The following is an 18,888-nucleotide window of genomic DNA, read 5'->3' on the forward strand; positions in this document are numbered from 1 at the left end:
CAGGCCGCGCCTGCAGTGGGCGTATTGAGTCCAGAGAAGCTTAATAATGTAGCCTACATGTGGGGCAAAAACAAAACAAAACAAAAAAACACTGCATGTTTTACTTTCGGTGAGGTCAAGGAAAAGGTAGGAAAAGGAGTTAAACAATAATATCGAAATATTGCAATATTCAATATATCGCAATATTCAATATATCGCAATATCGCGATATCGCAATATCGCAATACTCGTATCGTGACTCAAGTACCGTTTTAGTATCGTATCGTGGGCATCTGGTGATTCCCACCCCTACAAGCAAGTAAGGAGTGCAAGAGTGAAAATGGCAGTGGCACAACAGATCCAACATGTATTTTCTATTTTGTGCTTGGAGAATGATACTTGATGACAGATGCACAGGGACAGAAATGAGAGCCAGGAAGAAAGCCAGAGAAGTATTTTCTTCTGAAGAAGATGGGAGAATGAGGAAAGGGAGAGGGAGATGTTCACTGAGCCTCCTCTGTCAAACCAAGTGGAGTATTTCTCTGGTGGGAGGACTGGCCAGAAGCAGGGACATGTACCAAGTGTACAACATATTCGGGACAACCCTCCTATTGACATGCACCCGATTTTGTAAACTCAATATTTCAAATGTCTCAAGGATTTTAAGTATTTACTCCTTCCCTTCATCTTATGCTATGGCCTTATCAGGCCTTATATGAAGAATTCAAACCCTCTATCCAGGCCTTATATGAAGAATCCAAAACCTCTATCAGGCCTTATATGAAGAATCCAAACCCTCTATCAGGCCTTATATGAAGAATCCAAACCCTCTTTCAGGCCTTATATGAAGAATCCAAACCCTCTATCAGGCCTTATATGAAGAATCCAAACCCTCTTTCAGGCCTTATATGAAGAATCCAACCCCTCTTTCAGGCCTTATATGAAGAATCCAAACCCTCTTTCAGGCCTTATATGAAGAATCCAAACCCTCTATCAGGCCTTATATGAAGAATCCAAACCCTCTATCAGGCCTTATATGAAGAATCCAAACCATCTATCAGGCCTTATACTGTATGAAGAATCCAAACCCTCTATCCAGGCCTTATATGAAGAATCCAACCCCTCTATCAGGCCTTATATGAAGAATCCAAACCCTCTATCAGGCCTTATATGAAGAATCCAAACCCTCTTTCAGGCCTTATATGAAGAATCCAAACCCTCTATCAGGCCTTATATGAAGAATCCAAACCCTCTATCCAGGCCTTATATGAAGAATCCAAACCCTCTTTCAGACCTTATATGAAGAATCCAAACCCTCTATCCAGGCCTTATATGAAGAATCCAAACCCTCTTTCAGGCCTTATATGAAGAATCCAAACCCTCTCTCCAGGCCTTATATGAAGAATCCAAACCCTCTATCAGGCCTTATATGAAGAATCCAAACCCTCTATCAGGCCTTATATGAAGAATCCAAACCCTCTATCCAGGCCTTATATGAAGAATCCAAACCCTCTTTCAGGCCTTATATGAAGAATCCAAACCCTCTATCAGGCCTTATATGAAGAATCCAAACCCTCTATCAGGCCTATGAAGAATCCAAACCCTCTATCCAGGCCTTATATGAAGAATCCAACCCCTCTATCCAGGCCTTATATGAAGAATCCAAACCCTCTATCAGGCCTTATATGAAGAATCCAAACCCTCTATCAGGCCTTATATGAAGAATCCAAACCCTCTATCCAGGCCTTATATGAAGAATCCAAACCCTCTTTCAGGCCTTATATGAAGAATCCAAACCCTCTATCCAGGCCTTATATGAAGAATCCAAACCCTCTATCAGGCCTTATATGAAGAATCCAAACCCTCTATCCAGGCCTTATATGAAGAATCCAAACCCTCTTTCAGGCCTTATATGAAGAATCCAAACCCTCTCTCCAGGCCTTATATGAAGAATCCAAACCCTCTATCAGGCCTTATATGAAGAATCCAAACCCTCTATCAGGCCTTATATGAAGAATCCAAACCCTCTATCAGACCTTATATGAAGAATCCAAACCCTCTTTCAGGCCTTATATGAAGAATCCAAACCCTCTCTCCAGGCCTTATATGAAGAATCCAAACCCTCTATCCAGGCCTTATATGAAGAATCCAAACCCTCTATCCAGGCCTTATATGAAGAATCCAAACCCTCTTTCAGGCCTTATATGAAGAATCCAAACCCTCTATCCAGGCCTTATATGAAGAATCCAAACCCTCTATCCAGGCCTTATATGAAAAATCCAAACCCTCTATCCAGGCCTTATATGAAGAATCCAAACCCTCTATCCAGGCCTTATATGAAGAATCCAAACTCTCTTTCAGGCCTTATATGAAGAATCCAAACCCTCTATCCAGGCCTTATATGAAGAATCCAAACCCTCTTTCAGGCCTTATATGAAGAATCCAAACCCTCTATCCAGGCCTTATATGAAGAATCCAAACCCTCTATCCAGGCCTTATATGAAGAATCCAAACCCTCTATCCAGGCCTTATATGAAGAATCCAAACCCTCTATCCAGGCCTTATATGAAGAATCCAAACCCTCTTTCAGGCCTTATATGAAGAATCCAAACCCTCTTTCAGGCCTTATATGAAGAATCCAAACCCTCTATCAGGCCTTATATGAAGAATCCAACCCCTCTATCAGGCCTTATATGAAGAATCCAAACCCTCTATCAGGCCTTATATGAAGAATCCAAACCCTCTATCCAGGCCTTATATGAAGAAGCTTATTTTGCAGACCGAGGCACCTTTAGCAGCATTACAGTCTCATCCGTTTCATCTGGATGTGATGTTCCTGCTTGCTGGTTTTTAAAGCCATTTTAATGGAGGAGAATCAACTTCCAGACGGAGCAAAACCGGCATGCTAAGAGCTTGCACCCTGGCGATTCAAGCATATAATTGTCTCTTCAATAAACTGTTCATAACATGGTCTACCAATGTGGGAATGAAAGCACAAACCACCTTTATTTTTGGGGTATTCAGGGCAGACATTAGTCCACTAAATCTACACAAAAAATAAGCAGCATGACTGAAAATGTCTAAAGACAACAGGTTTGCAGTTCATTACAAACCGCTCGTTAAGAGTTCTCCCGCAGTCTCTGAATGCTCCCAACAAAAGGTGTTAGTCAGCTGCTTCCATTTAATCCTGATGTTTCTCACACACACACACACACACACACACACACACACACACACACACACACACACACAGTGTGAACCTGAAGCAGTTCACGGGCCACATGCGACCCAATTTGGTCTCAAGTGGGCCAGAGAAAGAAAATCAATAATAACCTATAAATTATCAAACCTCCAAATTAGGGATGCACGATATATCGGCAATCATATCGGTATCGGTTGATATTTCATTGATATGAAATAATGCAGTAAATCTATGATTTATGGGCTTTTCCAAAGGCTTTGCAAATAAAGAAATGCATAACTTTTTCAAATTCAGTGTTAACATGTGTTTTTCACGTATGTACAAAATGTGATGATCATAAAAATGTGGTTTTATACAGATCATATCGACATCGGTAAATACCGGTTATCGGCCATAACAGCAATGTTAATATCGGTTATTGGCATCGGCCAAAATTTTCATATCGGTGCATCCCTACTCCAAATGTTCCCAGTGTTTCCATACCATTCTACAGGCCTGGCGGGCCCGCCAGGCCAACGGCGGCCCCGCCAGGCCAGAAAAAGAATTGCAAAAAAAGAAACAATTTTTTTTTTTTTTTTTTTTTCTGCTCTCCCCAAAATTTCAATAAACCTTTATGGCATATTATTACAATACAGCAATACTGGTGTTGACAGTAATAGAAGATGCCAAATCATTCAAAACAATAAGCATTTTGCTTTTAGGAGCATCGTGCCAGCGTGCGGCGCTGTTCCAAAACATGTGAACGTGTCGTTGCCTGCGAAACGCACATCCCATAATACAACTGTTCGCATTGCATCCCATAATAGTATGATGATACTTGGGATGCCATTGCGAACATAGATGCGAACAGGTTAGCTAAGAGTTTAGCGTCGCCAGCGAGGGCCCCCACCGTTGCGGTCGGGGTACGTTTTGAAAACCCTCCAGGCCTGAAAGATGTTCTAGGGGAAACACTGGTTCCTGTTTCACTGGTTCCTTTTATTGTAGGGGCACATTTTAAGAACATGTTTTTACGTAGGTTTATCTCAGCTAACCATAAAAAAACAAATTACCATATCTGTTTGTAACTGCGGTGTGCATTACAATTGATGACAATCGTGCAACAATCTATAGTCAAGGGTAATAAACATAGTTTAGCATTTAGTGATAAATACAGAAAACATGACTAGGCTATTAACTTGCGCCTGAAACCTGGTACAGTACCGTAAATTCCGGACTATAAGACGCACCGGTCTATAAGCCGCACCTTCAAAGGTGACTATTTTTTTCTTCTATAAGCCGCACCGGACTATAAGCCGCGGGTGTTTTGATGTTTAATTACCATATGTAAGGCTTCGTGCACAGAGGGGATTGTCGGGATCGATGGCTGTTTGGGGAAGCTCCCATTTATTAACATTTCAACAAAACAAAAGTCAGGTCACTAATCCCCAGACAAAATCACACATTGTGGTATTTTTTGTTTTTTTTACAGTGCACACAGTGTCCGCGGTGTGGTGAAAAGAGGGCAAGAGAGGAAATTAAAACAGAAGTGGATTTATAGTTAGAAAGAGTGCTAAAGAAGAGAGAATTCCGTTTTTTATTTTTTTATTTTAGTTACTCACAGTACTATTGACCAGTCCAACTCAAAAGATATTCGGCAGTTTCACTTTGAGCTCTTGTTCCGCCGCTGGGCACACAGTGTCCGCGGTGTGGTGAAAAGCGAAAAAGCTGCTTCTTCCCCGCAGCCTGGAGGATGAGTTGACGGTCGGGCCAGCGGAGTAGGCAGATGAAGATGGCCCTCGGTGGCAGGCCGGGGTCTGGACGTGGCCGAGGCGCCCGGTGTGCGGGAGAAAGGAGGAGGAGGAGAAACCGCCACCTCCACAGCCAGCCACCTCACACACCCCAACTGTTTAATAGTGCCCGGCTCGCATGCCTCTCGGTCGGCTGGCCGGACAATATGCACCCCGCTCCAGCAGCAGCTTCGGGAGGTTTTCTCACTGTGTTCGGGACTTCTGCTCTAACTCGGCCAGATGGCTGGACACGAGTGAAACTCTTCGTTGCATTATTTTCTTTAGTGAGTGAGTGGATGGACTTCTGCACGTTTTCAAACTTGTTTTCAAGCTGCTCAAACCTCTGAGCGATGTCGGACTTAATCGATAGTGTTTCACGGAGTAAAAGTTTAGCCCAAGCCGTGTATCTCCAGCGGCCAGCCTCCAGCAGGTGAGTCATTTCCTCATTCATGGCGGTGATTTGCTTCGTCTTTTTCTTTCTGCTTACCTGTGTTGTGTTATGTTATGTTATGTTATGTTGTTAAAAGAGCGCAAGAGAGGAAATTAAAACAGAAGTGGATTTATAGTTAGAAAGAGTGCTAAAAAAGAGAGTTTTTTTTTTTTTTTGGAAAAAATCCATAGATAAGACGCACCGTTATATAAGCCGCAGGGGGCAAAAAAGGCCAAAAAACGGGAAAAAAGCCGCGGCTTATAGTCCGGAATTTACGGTACTTCTTAAGCCCAATTTATGCTTCGTCTGCCGACACTTTTGAAACGGTCGCCGACAGAAACGAGGACTTGAGTCGACACTTGCGAGTGTCGGCGAGCAGTGTCTGCTACCTGGTGAAATGTCTAGTGTCGCTGACTACGTCATAGTATCGCGCAAGTCTGATTGGCTATATAGACGGCACGCGCTTGACTTCCTTGTTTTGGTTGGGGTCCACCCACTAGTTTTCGCTCGATTGAAATGAATGAACGTGTCCCCGTTATTTTTATCAGCCTGTCCTTGATGTATGACTTCGTGAAAATCACAAAGAACGTCGTGACCAATTTCCCAGAGAGAGAGGAGGTGAGTTGTGTGGTTGTGTGCCGTTTATATGCGGCTGCAGCCAAGTACGTTACATCTTGCCTCCGAGGTGGTTTCACTGTGCATTTCGTTCCCTCTGTTTGGCTGTGTGCAGCTGCTTATAGCGTTCGAGTGTCACGTGACCGTTGAACCGAGGCGAACATCCTCTGAAGTATAAATGCAACACCATGAGCGACACTTTATTTTTCGTCTGCGACCATGTGCTTTACAATAAGTACCGTATACACTTTATAATAAGTATAAATTAAGCTTTAGCTTTCACATGTGCATCACATTGGATTGAAGGACTTCTCAGTGCAATTTTCACACTTTCCAAAGTCATCCTGTGGGCCAGATTGGACCCTTTGGCGGGCCAGTTTGGACCCTTTGGCGGGCCAGTTCTGGCCCCCGGGCCGTATGTTTGACACCCCTGACTAGTGATGCAACGGTACCAATAATTCAGTAGTCGGTACCGGTACTAGTGAATTTCCACGGTACTCGGTACCACGGTAAAAAAAAACGGACTGATATTTCTTCAACATATTCTCCTTTATTAAAGTATGCAACCATTTCCAATGAACAAATGGCATGTAGCCTTCAACTTTAAAACAAAACAATGTGCTTCTGCTTACTTCTTACATTCAACTCTGTATGGCAGTGAGTGCAGACAGTGCAACACCGGTGGCATGTAGCCCTCAAGTTTTGTTAATTGAATAAAAGAAAATCCCTCGGGTACCATGCAAAAACAGCTACCGAAGTACCGAAAACAATGTAGTACCGACTAAGTACCGAAGTACTGAAAACCGTGACAACACTACCCCTGACCTAAAGTATTTTATCCAACAAATGCAGCAGATCTCACTACTTTCACAACCGGCCCACCGTCGTCTCCCCGTGATCAGGTTCCTTCCGTGGAAAGCAAACATCGGAGTCGATGCGGCAATAATATATCACTGACTCTTAGCCTACTTCAAGCTTTAATTACCTTCAGCAAATATTTATTGCGTCGAGCGCCTGGAGAAACACGGCTCTAGTCTCTAGTCTAGGGTGTCTTCTTTCCATCTTCCCTCTGACTGGCCACAGCGCGCTGTCAGGCAAAGCAGAGAAGCTGGGCCGAGAAATAATATTTTTTCAAACTACTTTGACCAGTGCCAGACTGTGCACCTTTATTTTCCTTTCATTCCACCTATGCGGGTGTTTCCTAGATCCTCTTTGCTCTGACACCATGCTCCACCGTCTCCTTCAAGGCCCCAAGGAATGGAAAACAATGCTGAGCCGAGGCGGTTGTGTCTGCACCCCTCCCGGCCTGCCTGCCAGCCTGCGTTTTGAACCTTTATTTATACAGGGGGAGTCTCACTGAGAGCAATGCTCTCTTTTTCAGGAGTGCCCTGTTCACATTCATACCTGGAAGCTGACCAGTACAACCACAGTCTGATCTGCTGGCCACTGAGCAGCTCCACTGGAGCAGTTGGGGTTAAGCGCCTTGCTCAAGGGCACCTCAGTGGTGGTAATGAGGGAGGGGGCACGCAAGCACTGCCTTTTTCACTTTCCCCAGCCAGATTTATCCTGCTGGGTCCCGGGGATTGAACCGACGACCTTCCGGTCACAAGCTCGCTTCTCTAACCGTTGGGCCATCACTGCCCCACTGGGCCCCACTGCACTGCCTTGCCTTGTGGGGTTGGGAGAACGTATATTCTGGGGTTGGCTCCTCCTAATCGTAGGTGCTGCTGATACTGTGTGCTGGTAAGCAAACAGCTGACAAAGGCATCCGCGGCATGCAGAGTCACGGAGGGAGCCATTGTTGTACTGTGCGGGGCGAACGGACCTCACCGGTGCCTTCATTCACTCCGGACGCTTCGGTCCGATTGTTTTCATGGCCAGGGGGGGGAAAGCAAAAAAGCGGAACGACCAGTAGGCTCTATCAAGGTGCCATCTGTATGTCTGGTCCAGGCTCTTCACCACCATCTGTGTGTGTTGACATCACACAGAGTTCTGTCCTCTGCTGCTTGAGCCCGGCTGGACGGGAAGCGGCGCCAAACCAGCCAAACAAGCAGGTGCCCTCAGGGGGAACTCGTAATGTGCCATTAGAAATGAAAGGGTGGCATATGTCTGAAATAGACTGAAATCATGAAGTTAGCTAAAAAAAACGGCCTCCTTCTCCTCAAGCGGAGAGGACTAAAACAGTGGTTCTGGGCGTCCGGGGTACTGCAGCGATAGATTCCCTGCCTACCAACACGAGGGTCGCAGGTCCGAGCACCTGTCTTGCTTCCGGCTTGGTCAGTACATACAGGCACAATTGGCCGTGTCTGCGGTGGGAAGCTGGATTATGTGTCTTGGTCACTGCACTAGTGCCTCCTCTGGTCTGTTCATACACTTTCTGTAGTAAAACATCTAAAAGCAACAATCATATCAGATGGGGGACCCTGGGACAAAATATTGTCAAATGGGGGTCTGTGGTCTCATTTGTGTCACTTTAAGGGTCCTTGATGTGAAACAGTTTGAGAACCACTGGACTACGCGCACACGCACACACGCACGCGCACACACACACACACACACACACACACACACACACACACACACACACACACACACACACACACACACACACACAATAGCATCAAGTGGTTCTCACCAAGTGTGCTGCAGCAGAGACACCTGGGGCACTGAAGACATTAAAAACCACAGAAAGTTCTCATTTTACAGAATGAAAATTTTTCATCTACAAAAGGGGATGTTTGGAATCTGTGGCTGTGGACCCCACATGGTGGGAACATAACCCAGATTGAAGCAAAAACAAGCAGACTTGTTATCCAGTAAAGGAGGTATTGTTCACTTTTTCAGGGGGGAACCACACCTCTGACATCATAACTCTGCACCTGCACTTTGGCTGCTTGGCTTTGAAGAGAGCTCAAGTTCAAAACCAACAAAAAGACAACATGCCAAATGGCTCGAAGTTTCCTGCGAGGGCTAATTAACCACAACTAGCATTGGAAATCTGTCCTGCTCAAATAAGCCAGGTCTAACTTTACAACAATAACTTCTTCTAAAAATCATTTCTTTACAAGTCAGTCTTCCACTCCCACATAGATCATAATTATCCACCCTGCCACAGCGTTGCAGGTATAAAACGGATCTTATCACAGGTACAAGATACATCACAGATTGTGCGCAGTTGTGTTTCCTTTGGTGTGCAATGGATGACAGCGAATCTCAGACACACAGCTTACCCCCTGAGGAGCACTTATATCAAGCTTGATATATTCTCAGCTGAAATGGTCTTTTGAGCCACATGGCGGCAGGGCAAAGCGACACAAAATCAATAATAGTCTCAAACGGCCAGCAGGATCAGCTTCACTCTATAATATCACTCTGGACGACATGGCTTATCAGCTGCATAACTCAACTCTGACCAGTGATATGAATTGGTTGATTGGTGCAGTCCATAGTTTAACTATGCATGTAACAGTGTGTGTGTGTGTGTGTGTGTGTGTGTGTGTGTGTGTGTGTGTGTGTGTGTGTGTGTGTGTGTGTGTGTGTGTGTGTGTGTGTGTGTGTGTGTGTGTGTGTGTGTGTGCAGTAAGAGGATTACTGTTGTGGACACAGGTGCATTCCAATGAATTCCTCCCTGTTTTGACCCATCATATCTCCTGTTTACCTTCAATTCTCCAAAAGTAAGATTTCGAAATCAAGAGTGAGCCTACCGATACGTTTCAAATGCTTTCTAACTGAAGTCAAGCTATTCTAATTAGGGATGTAACGATAACCGGTTTTAATGATAACCGTGATAAAATTCCTTACGATAACCGTACCATTTCAAATTTTCATGATCTGTTTTAAAATTTGTTTCAAAATTTGTTGAAAATCTGTTTCAAATTTTCATGACGTGGTATCGTGATTACCGTGGTACCGTGATTACAGTGCTTTGAAAAACATGGTAAATACTGTCCATCATCAACCAAAGTTGGCAACCGTCTCCCAGATGCAAACGTGCAGCCTTGGAGAAATTATTTCAGTGAGTGTATCAATCCTTTTTGGGTCTGAGTTTTCAATATAAAACGTTGTACAATGATTTCAGTGAGTCTCTCAGTACTTTTTGAAAATGTCCAGCAATTTTTTTTTACGAATACCGTGATAATACGATAACCATGATAATTTTGGTCACGATAATCATGATGTGAAATTTTCATACCGTTACATCTCTAATTCTAATGCATCTATCTATCTATCTATCTATCTATCTATCACGGCGGGCAAGCCTAGGGTTTCGGCCCCTGGTTACATTAAATCTCTGAATGTCAGACCACAGGCATTTCTCTCAAATCTGTAGTAGTGTGCGCTTGCTTGCTATTCCCCCAACCTGAAAATGTCCACCTCTATAACATTTGCAAAAAGTCCCTCAGCTGAAATCTGAGTGGGGTGAATGTCAAAGTAACATTTATTTTCTCATGTGCCACACAATATGACTCAATGTCATGACCTGAATGTGTTTTCTCCCTCAGTTTCTCCTCCCAGTAACCATGCAGGAGCACAAACAACCCAAAAAAGCACTTTAACAAGACTTGATTCACAATCTATTTACAGATGTTGTACCCAAGTGACAACAAAGTAGGCAGAGATTGGGAGGTGTGAAAGGGGCAGCAAGAGAGACCTAATGGTTAGAGACACCAAATGTGTCCCCTCAGTGGTTTAAGTCAGTGGTACTCAAATGTGGGTCCGGGCACCCCCAGTGGTCCTTGAGGGGGTTCCAGGGGGGTCCCCAGCCAAAAGGGGGGCAATTTATTTTCGCTATAACTCCATTCATAAGTAACACAATGACTATTTTGGTCATGGGTTTTATACACTTTCTGTAATAAAACATCTAAATCTAATTATCATATGGGGGACCGTGGGACAAAATCCTATCAAAAGGGGGTCCATGGTCTAATCTTTGTCAGTTTAGGGGTCCCTCATGTGAAAAAAATTGAGAACCACTGGTTTAAGTTTCCAAGAGACTGAACCCCTACATCAAATTAATTCCCTCTGGATAAGTGTTTTTTTTTTATCTAGCCTGAATGCTGTGGTCATATTATACATGTAATGCAATAATCAAATGTTTGTGGTCATATGAAATGTCTGACTTGATCACTTCATGAACCTCAGGGACATCTACAACACCTAGTCCAAATGACAATCCTCACCACCTCAACCAAAAGAAAATCTAGTTATGAATTATGCAAATCCAAGTGACATGAGTGATGCACAAGAACAGCACAATGTATGGAGTCTGCATTCAGCAGCTGTAGCTAAACTCGTATTGGGCAAAGGTGATATGTAATGTTAGCTTCACGTGCATTGCTTGTAACATGAGTTGATTTAATACATGACATAAGCAAAATCAGGTGAATCTCAATTGCCTCCAAGGGAACCCCTACATAAAGGCTACAACATAATGGGCGTGTCCAGTGTACATTGTCTTACTGAGCGCACATGACATGGGACAAGTAGGTTACAGCCTAAAGCCACTGGTAAAAACAAATGATTTTCTAATTGCTCTGATAGCCATAAAACTGCAGCAAACGCTGGCGAAGGACTCAAACTCAATGAAATCATGGGGGGTTACAAAAACGTTGCATTTTAGTAGGCTACTACTAAGTTAGCCTATATCACAGTATTAACTAGGAATGTCATTGATAACATAACATAGGGGATGAAACCAAAAATAATAATAACATACGATAAACTCAATGTAGTTCACCTCAAACACAATATAAAAACATTGTGGTAATTTGTGTAGAAAAATGTTCTAAAAGGAAGAAATAACTTAATTATAGACTATAAAACTCTCGCAACGTGAAATAAAAAATAACATGCTAGCCAAACCAAAACACTCACCTGTCTGAAGGGGCGACTGCCACTTTTGTTCCTTTCAGAGTTAGCTTCAGTTCCCCAGTAAAGTTGTAACCATGGGTGTCGTAACGGCTGTTTTTCTTTCTCAACAGCCCACCCAGGCAAACGGTCCCCCCAGTGACAAATGGGGACAGTCCGTGTCAAAGGTAGGAAGGTGGGTGGCCGGTGTTGACAGGAGGGATATAGCCGAAGTTACTGCGAAAACAAGAGAGAAAAGGGCGTCCTGGTGCTCCGCGGGAAGCAGCGGGGTGAGTGAGTGAAGGACGGGGGGACGATGCAAACAAAGTCCTGAAGAGCCGCGGCTTTTAGTCCCGGTGTCTCATGTTTCCCCGTAAGTACTCCTGGGTTTGAGTCCTCTCTTCTGTCTCTTTCGGTAAAGCGCGTGCCTGTCTCCGTGAGCTGCAGCGAGCGGACACCGGGCTAGTGATGGACTCAATGGACTGACTAGTGGGAGGAGTTGAGCCTATCTGCTGTCTTCTCGACTGTACAGTGAGAGAGCGTCACCAGCTGACTTTACTCCTGTGATACGTTCAGGTGATGTCGGAAAGACCGGATGAGATTTTTGTTAAAGCCAACCCAGTCTCCAGAATAGAATGTGGGTGGGCATGTTATGTTTCTGCAATTTGCAAACCACAGATACGTTGAATTTCAACGTTTGTGAACATGAACACACAAAAACATGCTGGTATCAACATTGCAAGGAGACAGGAGCGTACCTGACTAGAAAGGGTGGGTGGAGGAGAGGGGACGATGCGCCGGGGTTGTGAACTTTGTGACTATTTATGTCTCATGCCACTTCAACACATCATCAGTGGGTATGACATCACTTGACAATTGTGGGGCATGACATGACATCATCAGTGGTTAATGACCCCTTGCCCCGCTGCCTGGCCTGCTGACCTCGTCTCTGTCAGGGATCAGCAGAGTGTAGCCCTCCTGAGGCTCCTGGTCATACCAGGCCCTCAGTTGAAAGGCCTCAGGTATGTATAACCCATACATACCGACCATGACTGTTGAGCTGAACAAAGCAGAACAATATCTCCCCCAAATTTAAATCAGACAGGCAAGATTTTGCTAACATTACTGTACTGTTAGCTGTTTTTGTAACACTAGGCATCTCGCGCGCTACCAACGCTCGATTCCTAGGGTCGCCCGCTGCGCAGGCTCGCCCGTCCTGCAGCTCACATTTGCAGCTCGGCCGCTCCACGGCCTTGCCCGCAGCTCGGCTTCTGTGTGGCCTTGCCTGCCCTATTGGCATGCGCACAATGTCTCCCTCTCTCTCCCTCAGTCTCTCTCCCTCTCCTCTCTCTCCCTCTCCCTCAGTCTCTCTCTCTCGTGAGACTCAGCCTGATGACATCACTGATGACATCATCAGTGATGTCATCAGTGTGTGTGTGTGTGTGTGTGTGTGTGTGTGTGTGTGTGTGTGTGTGTGTGTGTGTGTGTGTCTGCACGGTCTTGTTTATGTTGCGCACACACACACACTCAACTCAAACACAACCGATTTATTTATTCTTGTTACAAGGACATAGTCTGCAGTCATAATCACAAGACAGCTTGTGCTACGTCAGTGGTGAAAACAACCAAATGACCTCATGATTGACCCTTTTCAGTCCATCAATCTCGTCTGGAATATAAATGGTACAGTGCAGTAAGTGAATGAAACAAACAGCAACATTTATTTATTTAGTTCGTTCGTTCGTTAGTTCGGTAATTCGTTAGTTCGTTAGTTTTGTTTTCCAAACCAGCAGATTTAATCACACTCATTTGATATATTTCTTGGGATCCCATTTTGGCCCAAAGGCTGGGGAAGCCTTTTGGGCTGAATGGTTGAATGGTTCACATCCCATTGTTGCTTTCACTCAACCGCACAGATGAAATCCATTAGCATGACATAATATTGTAGATATTGAATAATGAATGGACTGTATAAATCAAGGCCAACATGTTTAGTTCACTGTTTATTGTGTCTCTTGTAATGGGAGTGCGGGCCCATTGTCCTTGACAGAAAATTGTCCCGTATCAAGCATTTAATTTATTTTATTTTATTTTATTTTATTTTATTTTATTTTATTTTATTTTATTTTATTTTATTTTATTTTATATACACTATTCTATGTGGGCCTACACTTAACGACACTCTTCAGAGTCAAGAGAGAGAGAGGTAGCAGGAGCGCCGCTGGTGTCCCTAATACCACATAATCCTGTTACATGTAATCCGTTACTCCCCAAGCCTGTTCATTGTAGCCAGTGTGGAAGCTTGTCGGGAAAAAGTACAGCTTCACAGAATCATCAGTGCTGTCAGTATTTTAGTTTTCAACCTTTTTCAGATGGGTTCTATTGAACTAGCTAGCTTCAACAGCTTCAAGCTCATTCTGGTGTCAAGTGGAGAAAGTGTTGAGTGGAGAAAGGGGGTGACTGTTGATCACCAACAGATTGATCACCAAGGAAACGGGCACTACTGTGATGCTGCCAAAAAAATTGCGTCATTCTGATGGAAATTAATGGTTTGACTGTGTGTGTGTGTGTGTGTGTGTGTGTGTGTGTGTGTGTGTGTGTGTGTGTGTGTGTGTGTGTGTGTGTGTGTGTGTGTGTGTGTGTGTGTGTGTGTGTGTGTGCGTGTGTGCGTGTGTGCGTGTGTGTGTGTGTGTGTGTGTGTGTTTTCTTAAATCAGGCCAGCACTGGGTTGGGGGGTGTTGAAATTGCTTGCATCAGTGTGCAGTGAAAAGTGCTCCTAAAAATAACATCATATTACTCTCCTTGTCCTCCCACTGTTTTTTTTTTTTTTTTTTTTTTGCATTTTGCATTTTGTGCTTTTGAATTCTGAGTTAGCGGAAAGAATGAACCACACAGGGAAGTAATGGCAAAATTAATAATTGAAATCCAATGAATATACTACTGTGCGGGTGACTGGACTCATCTCCATGAAGGAGTATGGGTTCCCCACACCGGCCACCTGGGTACCTCGCTCTTACCATTTAGCATCACAGTAGGCCAATAAAACAAATGCGTAGATTTAGTGCACTGCTCTGCTCCCCCCGCGCGCGCACACGCACACGTGCACACACACACACACACACACACACACACACACACACACACACACACACACACACACGCACACACACACACACCCCAATACCATTGATGATGGTTCCATTTCATTTAGGTGTTCCAGCAGGGCCCTCATTAATGTTATTGGTTACACCTGCTTTACTTACTGCTTTACCGCCTCAAAACGGTTGCTGTGAAACGGGCCTATGAACGGGAAGAAAGCAAAGCGCTCCTCTGAAGATGATTTGCTGTGGCAGTTCCCCTGTTTGATTAGGCCTCTCGCACCTCCCACCCCCTTCTTCTCCCCCACACTAGGTTGCCCCCAGGTTGGCATTACTCAGTAGCTCCAGCTGGTGAGCTTTGTGTGAACTCCGCCCCTCTAAAAGGCCAACCAGCCTCCACAGGAAGGGCAGGGCGGCTGGCAGGGGTCTTCTCTGCAGGTGGTGGCCCATGGGTGAGTGGGTGGGTGGGTGGGTGGGGTGAGCAATGTGTTCTGTTAGCAGGGGTGAGGGGTATTTACTGACTGAAAGGGCACAGAGCAGGATAGTTTCATTTGTGATTGATACTGACTGAAAGCAGCATCGTTTGTGACTGATAGTGACTGAAAGCAGGATAGTTTGTGACTGATAGTGACTGAAAGCAGGATAGTTTGTGACTGATAGTGACTGAAAGCAGGATCGTTTGTGACTGATACTGATGAAAGCTGGGTAGGGGCAGAGAGAACAGCGAGCTGAGTCACCCACACCAACACAACAGCTTGCTGTGTGAATTCTTAAACAAATCTGCAGGAGCAGCTTGACCGCACATGCTGCCATGCTGCTGGGAGTTAACACAGTGGTCCAAACCGGTCAGTAAGATATGGTAAATGGACAGTGGACTGCATTTATATAGCACTTTTCTAGTCTGTTGACCACACACACAACACTTTACAACGATGCCAACATTCACCCTTTCACACAAGCATTCATACGCTGATGGTAGCACGCTTCCATCTAGGGTGCTGGCTGGTACAACCACCGGGAGCAATTTGGGGTTTATTATCTTGCCCATTACAAGGAGACTGACATGCGGACTGAAGGAGCTGGGGATCGAACCCCTGACCTTCTGATTCGTGGACGCCCGCTCTACCTCCTGACCCACAGCCGCCCTTATATTATATAATGGAAGTTATTCCTGTGATGTGCAGTTTATCCAGTATTTCTGACAACTGCTCTCTCTGATCTCTGAAACAAAAGCTTCAGTTGCTCCATTGACAACAGACTGGAGACTCACTGATTGTCTGGAGTTATTTTCTGTTTGTTTGTTTATTAATTCATTTCATTTCGTTGCAGTGCAAACATGACACAATGAAATGTGTTGCTAACATGACTCAGGTTATTGTCACTGTGTCTACAAAATTGGATCTGTGCTTTAGCCTAGTGTCAACAGAGCAAGAGTTTCCTCTTTGAAAATGTCATTGGGACAGACTTGGCTCTCTTCTCCATGTTTGTCCATGTTTGTTCTCATGAACTGAAAAAGGCTGAACCATCCATCACAGGAATATAAATCTGTATTCTGTTTCTGTTTGAGACCAGTTTTCCTTTTAAAGATGCTCTTGGTGGGAAAACTTCAGCCCTAGGCTTTATTTGGTTGCGTTGCACTCCATCTAGTGGTTACATACCCACAATGCAATAAGAGGGCAGGCAGAATAAGGATCTGGCAACACAGATCTTAAGCTTTCCCAGAAATCACATGGCTCAGAGGCTGGTGGTTTTTGTGTGTTGTTTGTCATTGGTGATGCTCGCTTGGTCAGGTCTGTTTTGCTAAAGAGGCTGTTTCCTCACTGGGACTACCTGTTTAAATAGGGATACGAAAAGAAAACAACAACCCTGCAATAGCATGTCTGTGCTTTAAGATTGGCTGTAAAAAGAAGTCAAAGTAAAGCCATCCTTAGGGTAAAAAGAGAGAGTATCAACTTGAAAATCAACTTGCCTGAATGTAATATATGAAAGGCTATTAATTTAAACGCTATGAAGAAACTTTGATGGCCTGAGAGAAAAAAGTAAAAAAGTTGGACACTTTTCCCATGGGGGAGGGGGGGGGGGCATTTTAATTCAGTGTTGAAACAGGACGACCTGACTTGCTCTCAGGCTTCCCATCAAAATATTGTACAAATAAAATCCAAAATTGCCCCCTCCCCTTTTTTTATGATTCAAACACAACACAGATGACTTGGATGATATAATCAAACAATAGAAAATACCCCTTTGAGACAATCCATGTCTTCAAAATAAAATGTCCTCTTTTACCTCCCCGCCTTCATCTACACCTCCACTTCATGATTGAGTAAATTTAATAGGTGAAATAAATAACAACACATAAGCAATGCAACCCACAAGATGAAAGAATATAGAATACCGTATACGTTACACATGAAGTTTTTACATTACATACTATATATATTATTACATAATATTGTGATCAAGTTACTCTCTGCATTCATAGATGCAAAACACCCAAGAGTTGCATCATATAGTAGAGTGGAAACATTTCTCAGGTCTTACGTCATGTTCTTCCCTCTGAGCTTCTCTCTCAATTGAGCCTCTGTGTGCAGCGTCCTGCTCAGTGAAGCAATGCATGATGGAACCAAGACAGGAAGGCAGTCTTACAAGCCACACATACAAAAGTTTCTTTCCAAAACCATCTGAAAATATGACACCTATTCTATCAAAGTAAATCAGTTAGAAGATGGTTTAACACACTTAGGCCTATAGGCCTACCTATGAAAATGTTAAGATTCTTCAGGGTGGAATGTATCTTTGGAAACTTTGAGTCATGTTCTCTCTGATGTGGGGCGTTTAGCATTCTTAATGTTACGATCCATCTGGGGAAAACATCATCAGAGAGGGGAAACTAACGGAGAGATTTGGCTGGGCGAGATAAGCAGGAAGAGAGGGGTTTATATAACCCCCAATATAGCAAAGGAGTGTCAAAATCCTGATCGCCAACTTGTTTGGGGAACTAACACAGATGGTGAGAGAGGAGAGCACCCCCCTGTTGTTCAGCAAATAAAAGACCTCATCGTAACCTCTTTCCTGAGTGCTAAACAATTGAGCATAATAATGTTAAACAGAATTTTCTTTGCCACTGTTTTGTTGTCTATTATTTGGGGGGGGAACCTACTATTACAACATAACAAAGAGTCACACCAATTATTATTATTATTATTATTACTAGTATTGTTATTATTATTATTACTATTATTATTATTATTATTACCATTATTATTAATAATAATAATAATAATAATAATAAAATGAATATCTTTTTCTAAACTACTGACGGCAGTTTGTAAAATTGTTAGCATCTTTGTCAACCATGCATAACCTACTATCATTTAAATCCAAATGTGATTAGAAATCAACTGCATTTTACTGCAGACAACTGAAAGCAAAGGTGGATTTCTTATTGATAGATCCTCTTTTAGCAACCCTATAAGAGCTAAGATGCTGCAGCTGAGGTTATGTAATGACATCCAGATGTTGAGTGTGGTCTGCTCTGCTGTCTGCGAATAGCAAACTGGCTCTATTTACGTATGTTGCTCCACCCTCTGGAGTCTGTTATACTCTTACATCAGATTTCTTGCTGTAGAAAAATGTGATGGAGGCGTGACTGGTTCTTGGAGTTTCTCTATTTTCACCTAATGTCTATTGGGGGGGGATTTGACCCTGAATGGTGTTGAGGAATTCAGTGTTTACTGTACTGCAAGCAGAAATTCAAACATCTTTACATGATGGAAACATGACTGCTCAGCTACTAAAACGGCCTACTATTTTATATATAAAAAAGTGGACATCAATTACGCTACTATTAAGACTCTTGTACTTTATTGTTTAGATGCATTTTTTTAGGTGTAGATGTGTGTGTTCTGCTTCTGTACGGTGTAATTTCATCTATTTTCAGACCCCATGCAG

The 18,888-nt window shown here is 43.6% G+C and overlaps 1 protein-coding gene across 1 annotated transcript in view; it reads right to left on the reverse strand.

Annotated features, from left to right (window-relative positions):
• The window catches only part of gdpd5b (glycerophosphodiester phosphodiesterase domain containing 5b), a 91,548-nt gene extending 79,301 nt beyond the window's left edge, over positions 1-12,247 (reverse strand). The window contains exon 1 of the mRNA XM_083637157.1: positions 11,867-12,247. The gene's annotated coding sequence lies outside the window, so the exon portion shown is untranslated. The remainder of the gene's footprint in view (positions 1-11,866) is intronic.
• Between the last annotated feature and the right edge of the window lie 6,641 nt (positions 12,248-18,888).

This window comes from Poromitra crassiceps, assembly GCF_964638095.1.
Source record: "Poromitra crassiceps genome assembly, chromosome: 5".
Taxonomy (NCBI): domain Eukaryota; kingdom Metazoa; phylum Chordata; class Actinopteri; order Beryciformes; family Melamphaidae; genus Poromitra; species Poromitra crassiceps.